Raw genomic sequence first — 24460 nt, 5'->3', positions numbered from 1 at the left:
ATGGCAACATTAGATCTGGTCAGAATATGGGATTTCCATCTCAAAATTTATTTTCATTTGGAGTTGGAACGAAAAGTTGAAATTTCAAAATTTACTCTGGAACAAAAATTCCTAAAAAATTTGATTCTGAAACATTAAAATGTTTCCTTCTGATAACATTAACAACTTTTAATAATATTGACAAAAAGGAAAGGAGTACTTGTGGCACCTTAGAGACTAACCAATTTATTTGAGCATAAGCTTTCATGAGCTACAGCTCACTTCATCGGATGCATACTGTGGAAAGTACAGAAGATCTTTTTATACACACAAACCATGAAAAAATGGGTGTTTACTACTACAAAAGGTTTTCTCTCCCCCCACCCCACTCTCCTGCTGGTAATAGCTTATCTAAAGTGATCACTCTCCTTACAATGTGTATGATAATCATAGAATCATAGAATCATAGAATATCAGGGTTGGAAGGGACCCCTGAAGGTCATCTAGTCCAACCCCCTGCTCGAAGCAGGACCAATTCCCAGTTAAATCATCCCAGCCAGGGCTTTGTCAAGCCTGACCTTAAAAACTTCCAAGGAAGGAGATTCCACCACCTCCCTAGGCAACGCATTCCAGTGTTTCACCACCCTCTTAGTGAAAAAGTTTTTCCTAATATCCAATCTAAACCTCCCCTACTGCAACTTGAGGCCATTACTCCTCGTTCTGTCATCTGCTACCATTGAGAACAGTCTAGAGCCATCCTCTTTGGAACCCCCTTTCAGGTAGTTGAAAGCAGCTATCAAATCCCCCCTCATTCTTCTCTTCTGCAGGCTAAACAATCCCAGCTCCCTCAGCCTCTCCTCATAAGTCATGTGTTCTAGACCCCTAATCATTTTTGTTGCCCTTCGCTGGACTCTCTCCAATTTATCCACATCCTTCTTGTAGTGTGGGGCCCAAAACTGGACACAGTACTCCAGATGAGGCCTCACCAATGTCGAATAGAGGGGGACGATCACGTCCCTCGATCTGCTCGCTATGCCCCTACTTATACATCCCAAAATGCCATTGGCCTTCTTGGCAACAAGGGCACACTGCTGACTCATATCCAGCTTCTCGTCCACTGTCACCCCTAGGTCCTTTTCCGCAGAACTGCTGCCTAGCCATTCGGTCCCTAGTCTGTAGCGGTGCATTGGATTCTTCCGTCCTAAGTGCAGGACCCTGCACTTATCCTTATTGAACCTCATCAGATTTCTTTTGGCCCAATCCTCCAATTTGTCTAGGTCCTTCTGTATCCTATCCCTCCCCTCCAGCGTATCTACCACTCCTCCCAGTTTAGTATCGTCCGCAAATTTGCTGAGAGTGCAATCCACACCATCCTCCAGATCATTTATGAAGATATTGAACAAAACCGGCCCCAGGACCGACCCCTGGGGCACTCCACTTGACACCGGCTGCCAACTAGACATGGAGCCATTGATCACTACCCGTTGAGCCCGACAATCTAGCCAGCTTTCTACCCACCTTATAGTGCATTCATCCAGCCCATACTTCCTTAACTTGCTGACAAGAATACTGTGGGAGACCGTGTCAAAAGCTTTGCTAAAGTCAAGAAACAATACATCCACTGCTTTCCCTTCATCCACAGAACCAGTAATCTCATGATAAAAGGCGATTAGATTAGTCAGGCATGACCTTCCCTTGGTGAATCCATGCTGGCTGTTCCTGATCACTTTCCTCTCATGCAAGTACTTCAAGATTGATTCTTTGAGGACCTGCTCCATGATTTTTCCAGGGACTGAGGTGAGGCTGACTGGCCTGTAGTTCCCAGGATCCTCCTTCTTCCCTTTTTTAAAGATTGGCACTACATTAGCCTTTTTCCAGTCATCCGGGACTTCCCCGGTTCGCCACGAGTTTTCAAAGATAATGGCCAATGGCTCTGCAATCACAGCCGCCAATTCCTTCAGCACTCTCGGATGCAACTCGTCCGGCCCCATGGACTTGTGCACATCCAGCTTTTCTAAATAGTTCCTAACCACCTCTATCTCCACAGAGGGCTGGCCATCTCTTCCCCATTTTGTGATGCCCAGCGTAGCAGTCTGGGAGCTGACCTTGTTAGTGAAAACAGAGGCAAAAAAAGCATTAGCTTTTTCCACATCCTCTGTCACTAGGTTGCCTCCCTCATTCAGTAAGGGGCCCACACTTTCCTTGGCTTTCTTCTTGTTGCCAACATACCTGAAGAAACCCTTCTTGTTACTCTTGACATCTCTCGCTAGCTGCAGCTCCAGGTGCGATTTGGCCCTCCTGATTTCATTCCTACATGCCCGAGCAATATTTATATACTCTTCCCTGGTCATATGTCCAAGCTTCCACTTCTTGTAAGCTTCTTTTTTATGTTTAAGATCCGCTAGGATTTCACCGTTAAGCCAAGCTGGTCGCCTGCCATATTTACTATTCTTTCGACTCATTGGGATGGTTTGTCCCTGTAACCTCAACAGGGATTCCTTGAAATACAGCCAGCTCTCCTGGACTCCTTTCCCCTTCAAGTTAGTCCCCCAGGGGATCCTGGCCATCCGTTCCCTGAGGGAATCAAGGTGGGCCATTTCCAGCACAAATCCAGGGTTTAACAAGAACGTCTGCGGAGGGGGGAGGGAGGTTAGGAAAAAACAAGGAAAACAAAAAAAACATTACTTTGCATAATGGCTTAGCCACTCCCAGTCTCTATTCAAGCCTAAGTTAATTGTATCCAATTTGCAAATGAATTCCAATTCAACAGTTTCTCGCTGGAGTCTGGATTTGAAGTTTTTTTCTTGAACTTTCATGTCTGTAATCGCGTGACCAGAGAGATTGAAGTGTTCTCCGACTGGTTTATGAATGTTATAATTCTTGACATCTGATTTGTGTCCATTTATTCTTTTACGTAGAGACTGTCCAGTTTGACCAATGTACATGGCAGAGGGGCATTGCTGGCACATGATGGCATATATCACATTGGTGGATGTGCAGGTGAGCGAGCCTCTGATAGTGTGGCTGATGTTATTAGGCCCTGTGATGGTGTCCCTTGAATAGATATGTGGGCAGAGTTGGCAACGGGCTTTGTTGCAAGGATAGGTTCCTGGGTTAGTGGTTCTGTTGTGTAGTATGTGGTTGCTGGTGAGTATTTGCTTCAAGTTGGGGGGCTGTCTGTAGGCAAGGACTGGCCTGTCTCCCAAGATTTGTGAGAGTGTTGGGTCATCCTTCAGGATAGGTTTTAGATCCTTAATAATGAGTTGGAGGGGTTTTAGTTGGGGGCTGAAGGTGACGGGTAGTGGCTTTCTGTTATTTTCTTTGTTAGGCCTGTCCTGTAGTAGGTGACTTCTGGGAACTCTTCTGGCTCTATCAATCTGTTTCTTCACTTCCGCAGGTGGGTATTGTAGCTGCAAGAATGCTTGATAGAGATCTTGTAGGTGTTTGTCTCTGTCTGAGGGGTTGGAGCAAATGCGGTTGTATCGCGGAGCTTGGCTGTAGACAATGGATCATGTGGTGTGGTCAGGGTGAAAGCTGGAGGCATGTAGGTAGGAATAGCGGTCAGTAGGTTTCCGGTATAGGGTGGTGTTTATGTGACCATCGTTTATTAGCACTGTAGTGTCCAGGAAGTGGATCTCTTGTGTGGACTGGACCAGGCTGAGGTTGATTGTGGGATGGAAATTGTTGAAAACATGGTGGAATTCCTCAAGGGCTTCTTTTCCATGGGTCCAGATGATGAAGATGTCATCAATATAGCGCAAGTAGAGTAGGGGCGTTAGGGGATGAAAGCTGAGGAAGTGTTGTTCTAAGTCAGCCATAAAAATGTTGGCATACTGTGGGCCCATGCGGGTACCCATAGCAGTGCTGCTGATTTGAAGGTATCAAATCAGACGTTCTTGTTAAACCCTGGATTTGTCCTGGAAATGGCCCACCTTGATTATCATGCACATTGTAAGGAGAGTGATCACTTTAGATAAGCTATTACCAGCAGGAGAGTGGGGTGGGGGAAGAGAAAACCTTTTGTAGTAGTAAACACCCATTTTTTCACGGTTTGTGTGTATAAAAAGATCTTCTGTACTTTCCACAGTATGCATCCGATGAAGTGAGCTGTAGCTCATGAAAGCTTATGCTCAGATAAATTGGTTAGTCTCTAAGGTGCCACAAGTACTCCTTTTCTTTTTGTGAATACAGACTAACACGGCTGTTACTCTGAAACCTAATAATATTGAAATACTATGATAGGAAATATTAAATGTAATATTAAAATTAATATCATAGAAACATCTAAATGAAGCAATAAAATGTTTCCACCTTATCAAAACAGAAATGTTTTGACATTAGTGAAAAGAGAAAGTCCAAATGATTTAATTCAACACGTTTCTGTCAAATTTAATTGAAACAAACATGTTCCTGCAAAATGGTTTAATATTAACAAAACTGCATTTTCTGAGGGAAACTGTTCCATCTAAAAATTTTTCGATCATCTGTAAGCATAATTATTCATAAGAAGGCAATAGATGGCAGTAGAAAAATGTCTTCTCCATAATAGACTAGATACAAAACTGAATGTAATGTGGGTGGAAGAGCTTACATGTATGGGATTCTGATGGGGACTAGCAGAAAGGGAATGTATTCTCTCCACCCTAGACCTATAGTGAGTTAACATACTCTGCCTTTGTTCCTGCTTCGTCTGACCTTGGATCTTTTATACAAGTCTGATGCATTTATACTTTGTGTATAGAGGAAAATGTTAATGAGGGCTTGATCTTAAATACTATCCTGAAACTATTTACATTATATTGAAATTTCCATTTGTTTTATTCTACATTGGCCAAGTGTGATGGGGTGGACTAGGCCCAAATGCCTCCTCCTGGACGCCTCAGTTCTGCCAAGAGTTGTGGAGAGGTCCTCCAAGCAGGCTAGAGTGGCTGCCAATCAGGGCCCAGGATGCCCATATAAAAGGAGCTTGGAGCAGGAGAAGAAAGGACTGCGTGCCTGGCTGCATGGAAGAGCAGCAGGGCCACAGATGGTTTGCTATCAGAGACCAGGGAAGCATTGAGGGAGCTCCTGGCTGGTTGCTAGGATTGAGCAGGGACTGAGCCTGGGGAGGGCTGTAGGAAGATAGTGCCTCCAGGGAGAAAGCCCTGGGGATACCACCCATACCAGGGCTGGACTACTTAAAGCCAAAGCCCAGGGAGAGCTAGAGAGAGAGAGGCACCACCAGAGGGGTACTGAGATAGGCCCCGGTGGACCGTATACCCCTGAAGGGGTTTGTGCTGGTTAACATGCAGACAGTGATTTGGCCAGAGAGCTAAGTTGCTGAAAACCCACCTGAGGACCGCTGAAAGGGGTCACCAGAACTAAAGAACGCAGATACGCCCAACCAGAAGGGGGCATTCATGAGAGGTGGGTGCCAACCCCATTACACCAAGATATTTGAAAATCTTGGCCTGCAGTTAGACTCCTAAATCCATGTTTAAGTAGCTAAATTAGTGGCTCAGTTTGCCAGTGAGCGGCCCATCCCCCAGCTGCTGTTGTCATAAGTGGGAGCTACAGGATGCTCATCACTTCTGAAATCACGCTAGTTGTTTAGGTGCCTAAATGTGGACTTAGAAGCGCAACTTTAGACTCCTACTTATGACAGACATGACTTTTAATGTATATCCTAGGAAATACATGCAGAGCTGGATGATCAGCTTATTGTATAATAGCTGTTAACCAGAAATAAAAGTGGGGAAAAAATCTGTAAGGAAAATAACCCAGATCAAGGAAAAATTAGTGTAACAATGAGAATATAATAATAGTTAATGCTTGTAATGTAAACTTATCCCAAACAAAGTGGGACTTGTAATTGCTGCTGGAAGTTGATCTGATTGGAAAAGCAGGACAGAGATAGTTAATTAGTCATAATGGCTCTTGGATATCTCAAGAGGCCAGTCCTTTCACATCTGAATGCCAAGATGGATTTTAAAAGCTAATAAACAGCTTACGTCCATATCAGTAAGCCATTTGGTGGTTATGTAAATGTGTTCCTATCTCAAGATTGTGTCCCAAAGCAGAAATGAAGACCGATGTCTGCTCTCAACTGAATGGAGACAGACATCTTCTCCGTAAATGATTACACATCTACTAATCTGACCTATGTCATGGACCAAATTTTGCTGTCAGGTGTATGTGGACAATTTCCCATGGGTCCTGATGGGAGCTGTGCTGGGCATGTCTTGAAAAGAACTTGGCTCCCAAGCATGACACGGAGTTTCTCCTGGCTGGCTGGGACAGTGAGACTAAAGCATATTGTTTCACCCACAAACCTGGGGAACTGTGTTTAAGCACCGCCTTTAGCCAGAGACACAAAGGGGAGGGGGCATTGCAGCTTCTTATCTGAACTAAGGAGAAGGACGAGTATCACGGAGAACACTGGCCTTTGAGGGAAGCACTTCTGCTGAAACACTAGAGTTCGGAAAGCTTTATGACCTAGGAGAACTAGGAGGGAGGGTTGTTATTAGTCTCTGCATTCGTCGGTCTTTCCATTCCATACCAATGTCTAGTCTTTCAGCCATAGGTCTGGGAAGGTAAGTAGGCCTGTGGGGGAGGCCTTTCTTTTTAAACCTGAATGGTTTTACTGCTTCTTGCCTCGTTTTAATATTCTTCTTGGAGATAAGGAACCAGGCCCTCGGTGCCACTTTGGGGGCTTAAAGAACTGAAAAGCCATCATGATGGGCCAGCAAGGGATGCCTATCCAGTGGGAATCCCTGGATGACGTACAGCAGTCTCCAACTCCCCTCCCCGCTCAGCCCCCGTCGACACAGGGCACTGCTACAAGAGTGCTGTGTCTGATACAAGAGTTCTCTGCCTGTGTATATGTGTAAATAGATAAGGTGCCAGTAGATGGCACTCGAGAATATGTAGCATAGTTCCTGGGTTTAGTAGGACAATAAAACTTGTACACTGTTCCTTTGTGCAGCAATTTATATCCGCTCCAATGTATTCACCAGCTGGTGTGCTGCTCACTTGGGTCCATAATTACCTGGCGTAGTTCAGAGCAGCCAGCATAAACCAGCCTCAGAATCTGGCAGTGGCAACTGGTTCCTTTGTGACTACTTGTGATGGGGGGTTAACCCCACGCCAGCTCTGAAGGGGTTAAGCTGGTGCAGATAAGGGCCAATTAGCTGTATAGGCTGCACCTGGTGGAGAGTCTGGCTTGACTGAAAATGACTGATAAAGCCCTGTTGGGGAGGAAGCTGGCTAAGGTATAAAGCCAGGAAGTTTGTAGCAGAAAGGGGCTGCAGTGTGAAAGCCAGCAATCTCCCTCTGGGCTTGGAGAGGGAAAAGGAGAAAACCCAGGGAGAGGGAGGAGCCCTGGGATCCTGGCACTGAGGGAAAGGCTTACCCAGAAGGGAGTCTGTTGGAGGCAGAGTAGGAAGTAGCCCAGGGAAAGAGCAGTGAAGCCAGAAGACAGAGACTATACAGAGCTTAGCTGCTGATTGTAGGGTCCCTGGTCTGGAACCCAGAGTAGTGGGTGGGCCCAGGTTCCCCTGCCAGACACCGGGAAGTGGCGGAGGACTGTTGGAGATGACAGGCGGACAGCTGGTCTGGAGGGACTTTGGTACTCCAGAAGGAGGAACTATATAGTGACCTAGCTGGAGGGCTGAGTCATGAAGAGAGGGAACACCCTGAGTCTCACAGAGAGAGAGAGAGGGGCCGTGGGACAAATGAATGACAGAAGGAGGTCTAGTTCACTCTAACAGTGAGTGAACTCTGTGACACCCCCTGTCCCTGCTACATCCAGTGTCTAGTGCACTGAACCTCTTGTATCTGCAAAGGCAAGCGTGAATGTTTCAACAGTGCTAGCCTGACTGAGCCATATTCATCCCTGGTATCACCAGCCCAAGTTATGAAGCTGCACCAAGGATTCATTTAGCCCATTTGCTGTAATTTTTGCTTGCTGTTTATTATGCCTAGAAGGAGCCACAATTAATTTTGCCTAGTCCAGAGCTGGAAAGAGACAAGCAAATAGTTGTGGTTGGAACAATAATACTACTAAATATTAAATTAGTAATAATTCAGTATAAAGTGTCCGGAGGCTTGTCAACATGCATGCTGCAGCCTGAAATAGGCTTTATTCATAGCCCCAGTGCTATTGTACCTCTGCCTTCCTCATTTGGAAACTACAGTGAATTACAGCTAATTACAGGAGTTAAGACAGGAGCATACTATTCATGGCAGGGGAGTGAGGATGGTACAAAAGGTCATTAAATGGTGCTGTGGAAACAGTCTGAGCAGGGGAGAGCTGTTTATGGAAATATTTGGTGAATAATCTAGCAGGCCAGGTCCTCAAATGCTGTCAGGTGGCGTGGCCCCATTGAAATCAATGGAGCTCTGCTGATTCTCATTAGCAGAGGGTCTGGCCTTGTGTCTCTTTACGTTAGCACGTTGGTTTTGAACCTGTTTATTTGCACGACTCTCTTGTATGATTTATCCACCCTTCTTGTAGACGCAGTGTAATCCCCTCCCCTTTATGCCACTCCGGAGTTGGGAAGTTAGCATGACTGGCCAGCATGGGGCTGGCCTTGGGTAGCATACAGCTGTCTCCTCTATCACCCCCTGTTGGCAGTTTTGTGCCTGTGTAGTTCCACTGATGTTGGTGGATTATGCTGATGTACAATTGGATTGGTGCCGTGGTGGGTCAGGGCCTGCCTTTACAAGAATCCATCCGTATCGAGGGAAGTGGATAACAGATCTGACTGCTCTGATTGTGTTCTTGCCCACTGACTTCCCCAGAGACCAATCAGGCAATGCCTAGCGCACTTGCTGGTGTTCCCATCGTCTGGGGCTAGCTACCTACAGGCTGGCAGGGCCCAACGGTGTTAAGACCGCAACTGGTCAGAATTTTTCAAATGAAAAGTTTTTGCACGTGAAAACCAGATGCTTCCTCATTGGAGAGGGTGGATGCAGCCATGGTAATGCAGCCTCGGGGGGATCTGGGTAGCCCTGCAGGTGGGGGCCTCATGCAATCCTCTCCCACAGATGCTGGTGCCAGGGAGGCCACGCCCGAAGAGGGGAGAAGTACAGCACATTTATGACTCCCACCTCCTCTCTATCTATCCTAGGTACTCTCATGGCTCCTGTTACCGTAACCTCACCATGTTCTCCTCCTCCCTGTGAGGTGAGGCAGGGCTGTTACCCCCTTTTTACATGGAGATGGGAAACGGAGGCACAGAGCGACTAAGTGACTTGCCCAAGGTCACACAGGAAGTCTGTGGCAGAGGGGGGAATTGAACTGCGCTGTTCTGAGTTCAAGGCTAGTGCCCTAGCCACTGGGCCTTCTTCCTCTTTTCCACCTACGACAAAGGAGAGCTCCCTGCTACAACCTGGGCCCCTGTGCGAAATGAGCGTCCATTGTTCCCTTTGCCTTCTTTCTTCTCTACGCTCTGTTGGAATGTAACTGTTTCTGTGCAATCTGGTTAAAATCAATGCCTCTTCATGCATGTTTGGTGAAGTATAAATGTAACCGGCTATGGGGCGTGAACTGTGGAATTATTTACCGGAATGAAAGATGGCCTTTAATATCCATTGGTTAGTAAGTTGCATTATTTTTTTACTTGAATAAGTCACTGAGTTTTGGCAGCCTTGTAGTTGGTATTGAAAGTCTGATTCCTTAAATGAAAGAGACCAAACAAAAGAAAACCCAGCCCACAGGAGGGAAGAGCTCTTTCCACTTCTCAGACTGCTGGGTGGGGGTGACAGTCTCATTTGAAATATCCTGAATATTTATGGTTTGCTGCGCAAAACAAACTCCGATGTCAGATGCTCTTGTAAAAGCCACATCAGTTGATCACAATGTCGTAGCTTTCATTTTAAATGAAAAATTCAGTCCTGCCTTCCACCCCCCCTTCCTGATGACTTTGGGCCTAACCCATAGCCAATGTATTCACAATAGGAACTGGGGAAGTTCTTTGTTTCCTCTTGTCTGGGGGCAGGATCTACAACCCTTACTCGTGTGAAGAGTCCTGGCACAGTAAATGGGATGATTACTTGTGTGCATAAGAACTGCCAAACTGCCTTGTTTTTCATCCAAAGGAAACAGTGTAAAATCAAAAGCTAGTACTTCCACAATAAATACAAAAGCAGTAATCCAGAATACAATGGAGTAGAGAGACTATTAACCACTCAATGCAGCATAAGTCATCTCCAGGGAATCATAACCACAACACATCCAGCTCTTGCAGCACATAAGAACCTTCTTGCTTTACCCTCTGATGAGAGGGTTCCTTTCTTATACAGGACTCCAGCATAACCTTTGTGACCTTGAAGCACTTTCTTTAATTGATTTCTTTTAGAAACTAACACCTGTTGTGTATCAATCCATCTGCCTGATGAAACGTGAAATGGAGTCCCTGATCTCTCATGCTCATTAAAGATCTAGGCACCTTTTTATAGGTGTCTCTAGGCCCTGTGGAGTGAGTAAAATCATGGCGTGATTTCTTGGATTCGGCCTGCCCGCAGTGTCAGTTTGAGAGGCCGTTTTTCACTCCCACTCCTAGAAATTGGTGTGCAGTGATGCAGGTAGGTGGGCGGCACCTTTGATGTGTTTAATGGCTAGAGCAGAGGACTAGAAATCAGAAGACTTGTGTTGCACTCATCACCACTCTGCCAACTCAGTACATAAGTCAACATGTAGCAGTGGCCACCCCTATCTTCACGTTGCCTAATACTTTCATTTGGGCTGAGTTTTTGAAGAGTGCTAGCACCTCCATGGTTTGCAACAAGAACTTGACATTTGGCAGGCAGGGTGACCCTGAGGACAAGAGAGAGCTGTTCAGATTTTGACAAGTTGTGATCTGCTAAAACAGATCATTTCCTATCTGTATTTTCTTCAGTACAGGTTGTTCCTAGCTTGTTGACCAAATCCGTCAACGTTAGATTAGCACTGCACCTGTACAGCCCTGGTGTCTCACTTCATTGTAACACATACAGCTAAACCTCTTCGATGGGACATGAATAAAATGGAGAAGGCTCCTCCACTTCCACATCAGAATGTTTGGATGTAGGGGAATGTGCACTGGGCTAAGAACCAGGAGTCCATAAATTCAAGTGTCCCTTCTGCTGACTGGTGTTAATAATTCTGTGCCTTTCACAGGCATTATTATTGCAACCAGCCTCATACACCACAAAGAGTTTACACAACCTGAGAACAGAACCCAGATCTCTAACATAGCAGGCTTATGTCTCAGAGACTTGGCAACTCCATCTCTCAGAATGAATGTGCCAATTCTATGGACTCAGCTAGGCTGTCAGTAAACCTGTGGGCTACTCATTCAACCCACTGACTCAGTGTTAACCAGTTTCCTCTAGAGACTGTTCCCTCAGAAGAGAACAGCCTACTGCTCCTGCCAGTTTCTGTATTGTAACCTTTAACTCAGATGGTAGAGGTTTGTTCTATAGGATTGAAGATCCAGGTTTCCAACCTTGCAGGTGTGTTTGTTTCACATCAGAGAATTTTTTCTTTTAAAACAACCTTAGGAATGATGTACAAGAAGCTACGTTAAATGAATGCTACTAAGGTTGTGAAGTCAAGCATTGAGGAGTAAGAAAATGCCAAAAGGTAGGTTGCTTGTGCACCCTTAACTCTGCTCATTGTGCATATGCATCATGATATGTGGGGCATTCAGAAATTTTCTAGCCTGTGAAAGAAAAAATATAATTTGTGTTCAATTGTTTGTTTATTTTTCGATCTAATCCCCCTTGACATCAGTGCACTTGGTCCAGTGCACACCTGCACCTTAGCTATGCCCTTCTTGTAGAAGTCCTTGTCCTGCATGTCCAGAAACTCCTTGAATGCTGCAATCACCTTGTTATCATTTAAACTCTTCCCACAAAGGTCTTCCCTCAACCTGGGGAACAGACAGAAGTTTGAGAGAGGCAAATCTGGTGAATATGCTGGCTGGGGAAACAGTTGAAAGCAACATTTGGTCACTACCACCTGGGATGTGTGGGGTGATGCATTGTCCCGGAGAAACAAAATTCCCAGACTTCCCTGGAAATGTCAAGTCAAGCTCTCTTTTGATTGGCATTCAATGTTCTGGTCACCAACCTTGCTGACACCTTTCTCACGCCCAAGTTTTCGTTGGGGACGGCGTGCACAGCCCCAGAGCTGATGTCCATGATTTCAGCTACATACCTGGCTCTCGATCTTTTGTCATTCGTCACTACCTTTGGACTGCATCAATGTTTTCTGGTGTGGTGGCCTCTCTGGAGTATCTTGACCTTGGCTCATCCTCAGTGATGATTCTCCCTCACATAAATTCAGCAGCCAGTTTTGTAGTGTGCGTATGAAGGGGCATCATCCCTCCGTGTTGCCACCATATCCTCATGGATTTCCTTCCTGATGGAGGTACTTGTTCACTTTCATTCTTCTCCAGGCGTCTCCACGCCCCAGTATAAATTCCACACCGATGAAAATATGGCTACTCACAAAGGAACATGTCCAGGTAGCAGCACTTGGATCTGAGAAATCTGTTAGGCCCTGGCGTAGCATTATATAGGTCAGGGGAGGCCCTTTATGAGTGACCATCATACAGTGTCTAATTACAGGATCATGTACTGTTCCTTCCGCAGGGGCAGGAGCATGGGCCGCAGCATCTGCAGAGTGCCAGGATGGGACTGTGGGAGGGGGAAACGGATAGCAGGTTTTTAAGAGGGCACAGTGTATTGTGGGCAGCAGGGCAGAGACTAAAAGGAGCAGCAGGGCAGCAGAGCAGGTGGTGTGTCCATTGGGCTGATCAGACACAACTGGTCACAGCTTTCAGGGGCTCTGTTGGGACTCAGTGATCCAGCCTGAGCAAGGGACACTCGGTAGCTGTGCTGCCCCAGGAATCTGGCTGTGCCTCCTGACCAGCTAGCAGCATGCTTGGCAAAGGACTTCTTCCTGTTGGTGGCCATTATAAACGCAGGAGAGGGTTCACTCTGCTTACGGCTCAGTGGTCAGAATAAAATGGACGGGTCACATGCCTAGCAGCTGTACTTGGAGCAAGGGGCAGCCTCAACTGGTCAGTCTTGGGATAGACAGGACAAAGGCCACAGTCACATGGGATTATGGGATAGTGTTGTTGGACTCTTAGGACCCAAGCTTGAGGAAGCCGGGCCCAAGATCTGTCCACATTGCAAAATGATGGAGTTCGGACCTGAGGCCCCATGAGGCCCAGGCTCGCACCCTCCACCCATGCGTGGCCCTCTGGCCTGGGATACAATCAGACTGGAATGTGTGTTGATGGAAGGGGGTGGGGTCTGAGCCTGGGCTTACAAATGTGGTGTGGACATACTGTGAGTCAGAATCTGGCCCCTGCAAATTCCTGGCTCCAGGAGGAAGTGGTCTAAACCAGCCCTTTTGCTAGTGCAGCTCATGTCCTCCTTGGTGCCAGCTCAGCTGCAATGAGCGGAGCACAGTGTGGGCGGATCTCCATTCCCCACCCTCTGACCACCCACCCAGGCCTGGTGGCAACTGCTCCCCATTCACCCAGGGCAGTCTCTTGTAATGTGGGTAGCTGGGAGAGGAGTAACCTGGGCATCCCCTGCCCAGCTGCTCTGCTGGGCACAAAGCTCCAGCCCAGCGTGATGTTGCTGCCACAGAAACTGGTTATTAATTTTAAAATATCTGTAATCAGAGGGTGACAAAGCATAAGAAGCTTGAAATCTAATGGCCAAACAAGACAATCAGGCTCTGTTCCAGAGCTCCTTTACTCCCAAACGAACCCCAGGAGTCCCAGCACACGTTACTACTCAAGGAGTGGGTTGCCACCTGTCCAGTTTTTGACTTGAAAGTCTGATCTGACTGGCCACCCAAAGTCTGGTTACTGAGGGAGGGAGAGGTGCTGAGTCATCGCCCGTGCCAGCCCCTGGTCAGCCGAAGCTGCCTTCTACCTGCCTTGCAGGCTTTGCTGGCAAGTCCCTCCTGACCCACGCAGGGAGGGAGGAGGAGGGGAAAAGCAGTGAGTGATGGGGGGAGAGGCAGGGCAGGGGTATGTCCTCGGGGGTGGGGTGGGGGAAAGGGATGGGGAAGGGGAGGTTACGTCACGCCTACTGGCGTGTCCGTTTTTTAAATATTGCAAAGTTGTCAACCCTAATCAAGGATGGCAAGAAGATCCCACCCCAGGCAGGAACTTGCTCCAGGAGAGATCTGGGTCAGTGCAAAGCCAGATAGCATATGGGCTACCATTGACAATCCGGATCTGAAATGTGATCAGCCAGCTAAGAAGAGCTGGAACTGCTGCACCAGGTGGGTGTTGCAAAGCAGAAAATGACTGATCAGAGCAGTGAAAACCAAGTATTTCTCTCACTCCTAAAGGAAGACAAATGGCCAAATGCTGATCTAGAGCTGCTGGAGGAGAAAAGGAGATTGCATGGTATGAGAATCATTGGCATCCTGGGGTGAAGAGAGCAACTGCATTAGGTTCTAAAAATGTGGGCACGGCATGTGAACTGTGGGAGCAGGGCCCAAGAGGAGATCAAGAGACAAACTGCAGGGGAAATGGGAGACCAGGGCAACATACCAACCCCATCCAGCTCTGCAATCCTCTGTATTTCAGAGCTGCCAGGCAAGGAGAGTCTATTAACACTACCCTGGAAACAAAAGGACTTGGCTTAAAAAGCCCATCAAATGCTCCTCTTGCCAACCTGGGGCCAATTACATCGGCAATAACAAAAGAACTTTTCTCACCCTAAAACATAGCTTTTGTTGACTGGAACAGTGAGATAGCTCTGCTGCAACTCGGCAAGCTGTAAATCCACTGTGGGGATAAGCACATTTCTCTGTTGGGAGACAGGAAGCCTTGCTAGAGACAGATGATGATCAGAAAGAAACAGGTTTCTCAGAAGAGAAAGATGATTAGCTGAGCTTTGCCCAGAGCAGGCAGATGCTTTGCCATCTTGTTTTGCTTGCATATCCTCCTCTGGGATGGGCTTTCTCCGTCCAAACATGTTTTATGTTATTTTTATATCAATTATTTATATTTTATATTAACCCTTCTGCCAGGGGGAGCCAGCAGCAACAGGGCTGGGTTCAGGATCTAGGGGATTCTTTTCAACAATACAACACAAAACTGGCTCAAGCCCCCACACAGTGACCTGGGACAATTACACACCACCCGTGGGCACCTCTAAGAGGCGATACTTCCCCTCTCGCAAGCACAGAGTCTGAGTGTAGCAAAAACATTTAATAAAAGGAGGGAAGTAACTCAGCATTAATTTGGGAAAACACCACAGCCAGGGTTCATAAACACAAACCATGAGCAAAACACCCACCCCACGTAAGTTGGGCAGTATCCTTTCCCTCTCAGGTTCTTAAGTCCAGCAACCCAAAAGTCCCTTTAACGTGCCCGTCCCTTCTCTGCATCCCACTCACAATTGCTGTCCTTGGCCGGTGCAGCCCCAGAGTTCAAAGGTTAATCCACAGAGTTCACCTCCCATCCTGTGTGGAAAGGGAGGGGGGCGGGTAAGAAGGCACCTTACACACTCCGTTGCCTGAGCACTCGCTCGTTGCCCCAGTGGCCATTTGCCACACCTCTGCAGGGCTCTGCTCTGGCCCTCTCTGCCAGCCACCCTGCTGGCCACTTGCCACACCTCTCCACCAGCCACCCAGCTGGCCACTCACCTAGATGTCTTTAGGGCCCCCCACTTAACACAGCTGTCAGTGATTTCAGCTGTTAGTGGGGGAGCCTCACTGCTGGTGCACACTGGACAGGCTCTTGCAATAGAGACACTGTCCTAAAGTAGGTCTAATACTTAGACCTAGGTATTGGTGACTTCAGCTCTGCAGTGTGTAACAAGATGCTCAACTGAGTCTAAATTAGCTGTTTTATTATACCATGGAGAGAGGAAGGGTCAAATGGTGTCCACTCATTGGGCTTTGGAACCCAGGTCCCCTGCCTAGCGAGTGCCGTTAAGTTGAGGGTGAGTCCCTCCATCAGGGTATGCGAGGTACATTCTGCTGCCCTCGGTTCACACAACAAGGATAACAATGCTTTATTACTCTTGCCCCAATAACAAGGAGACTGGGGATCCAATACCAGCCACAAGTGATCATTTGGGCAAGTAATCACATCGTGCTGAGCACCTAGGCAGGTTAAGCACCCTTCCTGTTAGAAATGTGCCACTTATTTCAGGTTTGACCTTCTCTAACATCAGTTCCCTGTCACTTTAATCTTTCCTTGATGGATTAAAGAGCCCTCTAGTATCAGATAATATCTGCTGGGGTTTTTGAATGTGCAGCCCACTCCATTTTGGAGCCCACTGCTATCTGAGTAGATAACCACGGAAAGTTCATTGTACGAACTGCAGGTACCATTAACTCCACCCTCCCTCCGTATCTAGCAGTACCCACAGGTGGGCAGAGAGCACTGGTGGGTGAGGTAGAGTCATTGGCAGCATGGCTCACTAGCTCCACAAAGGCAGTGGAAAGACTCTATAGCCATATGGAAAGTTCACAGACCAGGCATCTGCTCTCTGCTTCTTCCATGGACCTACACTTTTGTAGACTAGTGGTTCTCAACCCTTCCAGACTACTGTACCCCTTTCAGGAGTCTGATTTGTCTTGTGTACCCCCAAGTTTCACCTAACTTAAAAATTACTTGCTTACAATATCAGACATAAAAATAGAAAAGTGTCTTTCTCATTTTTACCATATAATTATAAAATAAATCAACTGGAATATAAATACTGTACTTACAATTCAGTGTATAGTATATAGAGCAGTAGAAACAAGTCATTGTCTGTATGAAATTTTAGTTTGTACTGACTTCGCTAGTGCATTTTAGGTGGCCTGTTGTAAAACTAGGCAAATATCTAGATGAGTTGATGTACCCCCAGAAGACCTCTGCGTAACCCTTTGGGTACACATACCCCTGGTTGAGAACTACTGGTGTAGACTTTGTTCCTCTCTTCCCCTCCCCTTTGATCAGAAGATGCAAAGCAAATTCCATGAGCATCTTGTGAAATTTCCACTGGGGGCTTGGCCCCATTCCCCCAGGGAATTTTCCCCAAGGGAGGAAAGCATTCAGTCTGCAGAGAGCAAAATAATGCCAAGCCCAAAGATGATGAAATACAAGCCACATGCTTTCTGCAGACTCAGTCCTACTCTCAGCAGAGTCCACAGGAAAATTCCCGTGGTCTTTATTGGGAGCTGGTTCAGGTTATGCAGATGTTGGTTCTTCCTTAGTAAGGCACAGGCACTATGGAAGGGAGTTTTCTTTGTGATGTTATGGGTTTAAAGGTGATGTCATAAATATAAAGGGAAGGGTAAACCCCTTTGAAATCCCTCCTGGCCAGAGGAAAGCTCCTCTCACCTGTAAAGGGTTAAGAAGCTAAAGGTAACCTCGCTGGCACCTGACCAAAATGACCAATGAGGAGACAAGATACTTTCAAAAGCTGGGAGGAGGGAGAGAAACAAAGGATCTGTGTGTCTGTCTATATGCTGGTTTTCTGCCGGGGATAGACCAGGAATGGAGTCTTAGAACTTTTAGTAAGTAATCTAGCTAGGTATGTGTTAGATTATGATTTCTTTAAATGGCTGAGAAAAGAATTGTGCTGAATAGAATAACTATTTCTGTCTGTGTATCTTTTTTGTAACTTAAGGTTTTGCCTAGAGGGATTCTCTATGTTTTGAATCTAATTACCCTGTAAGATATCTACCATCCTGATTTTACAGGGGGGATTTCTTTATTTCTATTTACTTCTATTTTTATTAAAAGTCTTCTTGTAAGAAACTGAATGCTTTTTCATTGTTCTCAGATCCAAGGGTTTGGGTCTGTGGTCACCTATGCAAATTGGTGAGGCTTTTTATCCAACATTTCCCTGGAAAGGGGGGTGCAAGTGTTGGGAGGATTGTTCATTGTTCTTAAGATCCAAGGGTCTGGGTCTGTAGTCACCTAGGCAAATTGGTGAGGCTTTTTACCAAACCTTGTCCAGGAAGTGGGGTGCAAGGTTTTGGGAAGTATTTTGGGGGGAAAGACGTTTCCAAACAGCTCTTCCCCAGTAACCAGTATCTGTTTGGTGGTGGTAGCGGCCAATCCAAGGACGACGGGTGGAATATTTTGTACCTTGGGGAAGTTTTGACCTAAGCTGGTAAAGATAAGCTTAGGAGGTTTTTCATGCAGGTCCCCACATCTGTACCCTAGAGTTCAGAGTGGGGGAGGAACCTTGACAGGTGACTTGCTAAGTGGAAATATGATTGCACTTGTGCTCTTTTTGCATCTCTGTGGTGTATATAAAAGGCCTAGAAAGAGTTTGTAAAAATTGAAAACAAAAAGAGCCAGGAAAACAAAGACGCTGCTTCTTTTTTTGCCTTAGAAATTCAGGTCTTTTTTTATGCTGGAAGCCTCTAGGGTGACTTGAGAACTGGTAAAGTATTGACATAAGGGTTCAGAGGCTGAAGCCAGGCAGACTGAGATGGGAAGGGACATTAGATCAAACTCTTTGGGCTAAACTGTGCTCTGCCCTTTGCAGTTTGTATGGGTGAGAGGAAGGACATGGAAGAAGCCCGCCCTCCTGGCATGGCCTGCATGAGATCAGATTACACTAGCAGTCCTTGAAAGCTGTGACAGCTTGGTTCTTGTTCCTCCAGGCAGCAAGTGGCCCTTCCTTTTCCATGCTGCCACAGAGTGTGGCTGGAACAAAAAGCAAAAAAGGGACATAGTCCCAAGTGGAAAAGAATCCAGTGGTTCTCCCACAGGGCTCCTTCGCAAGTCACCTTAACCAACAGAGTGTAAGCAATGCCAGGACCCTAAGGTGAGAGAATGGAGCTGCATTGATCTGCATTGCTCTGCACAGGGCCAGGAGAATATATCTACTCCTCCGATCTCAGGCCTGAATTTGCTCTGCTAGACAAACTCCAAGGCATTGTTATTAGTAACAGCCTCTCATTTCTGTGTGGACAATGGCTTGTGTCAGTCCTTTGTTGTCTGCATTTCATCCTTGTTCTGCTTCACATTGTAACTGATGAGCAGCATGGTTTCATCTCGCAGCAAAGCTTTAGTGAGAGCCCATGGTGCAATTGGACGTGGCCTTTATTCCATCAAAAAAAAAAATCGTATAGAGGGAAGTGATTTGCTTTTGGTGGAAAGAAATTACAATAATATGAAGTGAATCCAATATCCAGATTCCTGGGGGCTATTCTATGGGATGTTCGAACAATCCCTGTCAACTGGGAATGTCAGTTTCAGCCCCCCATTTCCCAAACTGATTTAAAGCAAATACTTAACTTTTTTTAAAAAAGTGTAAGAGATCATATTTTTGGTGGTATCCACAATGTCCTAGGTGCTGTACAAACAAAGAAGGGGATATTTTTCCAGACAAGCTAAATAAAGGAGGTATTAATCCTATTTTAGAGATGGGGAACTGAGGCACAGAGAGATGAAGGGACTTGCTCAAGGTCACACAGGGACTTTGGGGCAGAAGTAGGATTCGAACCCAGATATCCTGAGTCCCAGGCCAGTGGCTTAATGACAGAACTAACCTTCCCCTTCTCCTTTAGCCTCCCTTTAAACCTCAGACTGTCTGCTTCCTGCATAAATGTTGAGTGGTTTGCTGCTACACAGATGCTTATGTTCAATATGTAGTTGTTGACATGATCTGCAATCACTTAATGAATATTTGCATAGCTATGCTGTCAAGTGAAAGATTCCTTCCTGATAGCCAATGGAAGGAGTGTGTTTGGAGGGCCAGCCAGATCTGTGAAGTGGGGCAGTACCTGCCAGAGTGAGAGAAAAAAAATACGGCAATCTCCTCCACAGAGTGTCTTTCGCTTTATAATAATGCTCTACTGCAGAAAGTGCCCCTTCTACAGCTCAGGCCTTGATCTACCCTCTCCTCGGATCATGCACAGTGAAAGTTGCCTTGTGAAACCATAGTGCCATCAGCAACCATCGTGCAGATGGTGCAGGGATGCAGGAAAGGGGTCCTGGGTTTTGTCATTCTTCAGAGCCGAGCAGCAGATCTCTATGATTTCCTCCTTATCACAGTGATGTCCAAACCCAAAGACTAGTTTTTAGGATGAGGGTTTCGGCCAGGGGACAGAAGAGAGATCAGTCAGTCTCCGTGCATTCTGTGCCTGCACCCCAGCTTCAAGCCAATTCTGTTCCCAGTCGGTTGTGTTCACTCGCAGGGTTTCTATATGTCTGGTCAGACTCTGGCTAATTAGCCCCCACAGCACATGATCATCTGAAATGGTCAGAACTGTAATTGGGAATGTACCATTCGTAGGAGAGCTGGAATCTTGTCATCTCACCAGACAAACCTTTGGAGCTGTTGGGTTGCTAGCTGGAGAGAGAATATGCAGAGAACATTCTACCTCCCCAGCTGTCTCTGCTGGTACATCTCCAAGAGGGAAGTCCCACTCTGGGAAACCCCTGCCCACGGCTTCCTCCAACGTTGAAGAAGGGCACCGAGAAGGCTTGGGCAGAATCCTGGAGCTCTGTTTCTTTAGCACGGGGTGGGGGCAGACAGCCCTATGCTACCACTAGGGTGGAGGAACCGCCTGGAGATCTGCCCCAGGTAGGGGTGACACAAGGGGGTTCAGCTCCTGCATGGATTGCTCCCCCACTATATCCTCAATCCTATGGAAGTTCATCTGTGGGGATGCAGTGGGGCTCTAGGCCTGGGAGGGGAGGAACAGTTCTTTGCGATGCTCTCTCCCTGGCATTCCCCTGTCTATGTTAATGCTGACCCCTCCTGGCCAGCCAGGGGCGGGAATGCTGCTGGGAAGGAGAGGCATGCCATGGAGCAGTGTGCACATCCTGATGCGCGGAGGTTTCCCGGTGGAATCTGGGACATAGGTGGGTGTAGGAGCCCTCTGTATGCTCAGCAGGGAGCAGGTTCCATCCGCTCGGAGCTGGATGGGAGGGGCTGCGGGGAGGTGAACCTCACACGTTTGTCTCTGCCCATGGCCCTCTCCGGGGAAGGGAGCGAGGTGGCCCTGTGAGTTTTCCCCGCTCAGAATAATCCCCTCATATAGGAGATGGCAGCAGGGCCACCTCTGCCCTTTGTGAGTCTGTTTGCCCCACGTCTTTTACTCTTCAGCTGTGGCTGTTTGGGGCTATTACCTGAAACCAGCCACATGGGGGCCTTTGGTGACTCACTAGACAAATCTCCCTTGGCAGGAGATAAAGCATTCCCATCCTAACCCATAACCCTGCTGGCATTACTGCGACTGCACACAGATGGCAGTGCCCAACAGATGAGAGCTAGATTGGCTTGTCCCTGATCCTTCAAAGCGTTCTGCGTTCAGAGGTTCCTAGCCTGAGATTAACTCTGTCCATCCCTCCTTGCTAGCAGCCGGGCCCCAGGAGCTATGGCACTTCAATCTCTGCAGCATCACTACCTCATGTAGTAATAATCAAGTATACCCGCAGAATCCACTGCGGTCTGTTAATTACATGACATACCTTCCTGCCCCCCCTGCGTACAGCAGGATTTCTGTTCAAGGGTCTGATCCTGCACAGGGCCATTTATTCCTACAGATGATGATTACACTTCTACAAAGCCGGGGCAGGAATGAATGACCTAGAGAGCTGCATGGAGCATGCTTCAAAGCCCTGTAGACTATGGAAGTCAGAGACTGAAAAGAGGAATAGAGCAGGGAACTGCCTCTGCCCTGCGAGTTGATCTGCCACTAAGATGCTCCCAGAACAGAAGCTCAGCCTTCAGCAACTGGCAAGGAAAGAGCTCGGTCCACAAGCTGCAAACAAATATGCTACTGAATTAGAAAAGAGCCCTGGGTCTTGGCAAAGCCGCTGAATCCCACAGCTCAGGCACAGGATTGCAGCAGTGTGGATACTTACACGTGCATAGAAGGAGCTTCTGGCATCAAAGTAAAAGCTCCAGGCAGAGTCAAATAATCCAGCCATCCCCTGCTTGGTACCACTGCAGAAATACCTACAGAGGGAAGTGGAGATGATCAGGGCAGCTAGGTTTGGGCCTGATCATCCCCTCTACTTCCACAGGTGCAGACTGGGAAGGGCTGCCAATAGTGCAATATGCCACCTCCTGTTCTCAATCCTGAACAAGCCCCTTTGTGTGTGAACCCCACCACACTGGTGAGGCCACACCTGGAGTACTGTGTCCAGTTTTGGTCCCCTCCACTACAGAAGGGATGTGGACAAATTGGAGAGAGTCCAGCGGAGGCAACGAAGATTATTAGGGGGCTGGAATGAGTTTTCCCCGCTTATGAGGAGAGGCTGAGGGTAGTGGGTTTATTTAGTCTGCAGAAGAGAAGAGTGAAGGGGGATTTGATAGCAGCCTTCAACCACCTGAACAGGGGTTCCAAAGAGGATGGAGCTTGGCAGTTCTCAGTGGTGACAGATGACAGAACAAGGAGCAATGGTCTCAAGTTGCAGTGGGGGAGGTTTAGGTTGGATATTAGGAAACACTATTTCACTAGGAGGGTGGTGAAACACTGGAATGGGATCCCTAGGGGAGGTGGTAGAATCTCCATCCTTAAAGGTTTTTAAGGCCTGGCTTGATAAAGCCCTGGCTGGGATGATTTAGTTGGGGTTGGTCGTGCTTTGAGCAGGGGGGTGGACTAGATGACTTCCTGAGGACTCTTCCAACTCTTATATTCTATGATTCTGATTCAGCTGCAAATGCTGGGAGAGGACAATGCTGGCACAGAGGCAGCCTTTGTTCTGGCATCTCCTAACTCCTGAGTGTTTGACTTTGTGACCTTCATGCTTTTTTAATGTTCTTTTTTGTATGTAATTTCCTAGGTTTTTTTACAGCTATGGCTTTTATTTGTACTTTATTTTACAAACAGAAACTCAAGTTTGGTTTTTAGCACCCACTTCTCTTAAAATGTAGGCTCTGCCTAGTAGCCATAAGCCAGAACATAGTAAATAAGGGTGAAAAAACTAATTGTATAAGCCCTCTTCCCCTGGATTTTCTTCCACTTGGTAGGGAAGCTTTGCTCCAGTGCTGGCTCCAGCACCTGCAGTTGGCTTCTGTTTCTCCTCCTCCTCTTACATCGAAGCCACCCGTGGTGGAGGCAGCTGCCTGGTTGGTTCTTCCTCTTTGTTTCTAGCTCCTTTCACTGACCTCCAAACTCTCTTTGCAGTGAAGGGCCTGAACATCTGTAGAAGCAGCTGCAAACCTGGAGAGCCAGCCAGCTCTCTGCAGACCAGCAGCAGATGCTCCAAAGGCTGGAAGTGTTCCATGGACCACAGTATAGAACTGTGAGGTGGGGCTTGTCTTCACATCCAGTGGTACAGCTGCGCTTAAGGGAAGGCACGCCTATGCCAAGGGGAGAGCTTCTCCCTTCGGCATAGTTAATCCACCTCCCCGAGAAGCAGTAGCTCTGTCGGCGAGAGAAGCCCTCCCATCAACACAGTGCTGCCTTCACTGGGGGTTAGGTCGGTATAACTTACATTATGCCGATATAGGTATACAGTGTAGACCTGGCCGTAATTATGGCTGGGGTTTACAAAAGTATCTAAGCAATTTAGGAACATAAGTCCCACTGGCTTTCAATAGGACTTGCGCTCCTAAGTCACTTAGGTATGTCTACACTGCACATGAAGCCGAGGCTCTGACTCAGGTTTGAGCTCAAGCCCTGTTTCTGTCCACACACAGAGCAGTCTGATTTGGGTCAGCAAGCACTCAGGACCCAGGTCCTAGTACCCTGCAGCAGAGGGGTGGGTCAGTACCTGAGTCCCACTGTGACTCAGGTCTAAGCCCTGCCATTTTGCAGTGTGGACACAACTCAAGCTGCAGACCTGAGTCACAGTGGGACTCAGGCTCTGAGCCCCAATCATTGCAGGGTCCTAAGACCCAAGTTTACATTCGCTGGCCCAGGTTTACAATATAGAGTGGACGCTCAAGCACAGGTTTGGAAAAGCCAAGATCACAAGCATGAGTCCCACAGGTGTGGGCTTAGTGTGCAATGTAGACACACCCTTAGATACTTTGGAAAATCCCACCATAACTCTTTAAAGCAGGGTATGGCATGAACTGTGCGTGCTCTTCAAACATCCAGAACCAAAGCCTGCCCTCCCTGCGGATAAGAATCAGAGAGACAAAGACCGCCCCTGAAAGGGGATCCAGCAGAGGAAATGGAACTTCTCTTTCAAATCATTTTTCAGGCGAGGGGAAAGTTTTATAGATGAGGATATGTATGCAAATATATTTTAATATCTTCAGCAGTGCCACTGAGGTTGCAACCCACTCCCAGGGTTCCCATTTGCAGAGGTTGTGTATCTGAGTTTTTCATGTGAATTATTTATAATTGGTACCATTTTAGTGAGGCCACGCAGCGTACAACCATATGGATAAACTGATGCCCTTTCTGAAGGTCCTCCTCAATTCAATAAGTAGTCCATTAATATGCAGCTTGTGTGTGCTTAGAGCAATAACATTTGTAATCAGATCAAGTCATTCTTTTTGATGCAGCGCATTCTCAGGAACGTATTTATCCCTGGATCCCCTGGAGAGTTGCTGGTAC

This window comes from Eretmochelys imbricata, chromosome 5 (assembly GCF_965152235.1).
Source record: "Eretmochelys imbricata isolate rEreImb1 chromosome 5, rEreImb1.hap1, whole genome shotgun sequence".
Classification (NCBI taxonomy): Eukaryota; Metazoa; Chordata; order Testudines; family Cheloniidae; genus Eretmochelys; species Eretmochelys imbricata.
The sequence above is the reverse complement of the archived record's forward strand: the minus strand, read 5'-3'. Positions refer to the sequence as shown.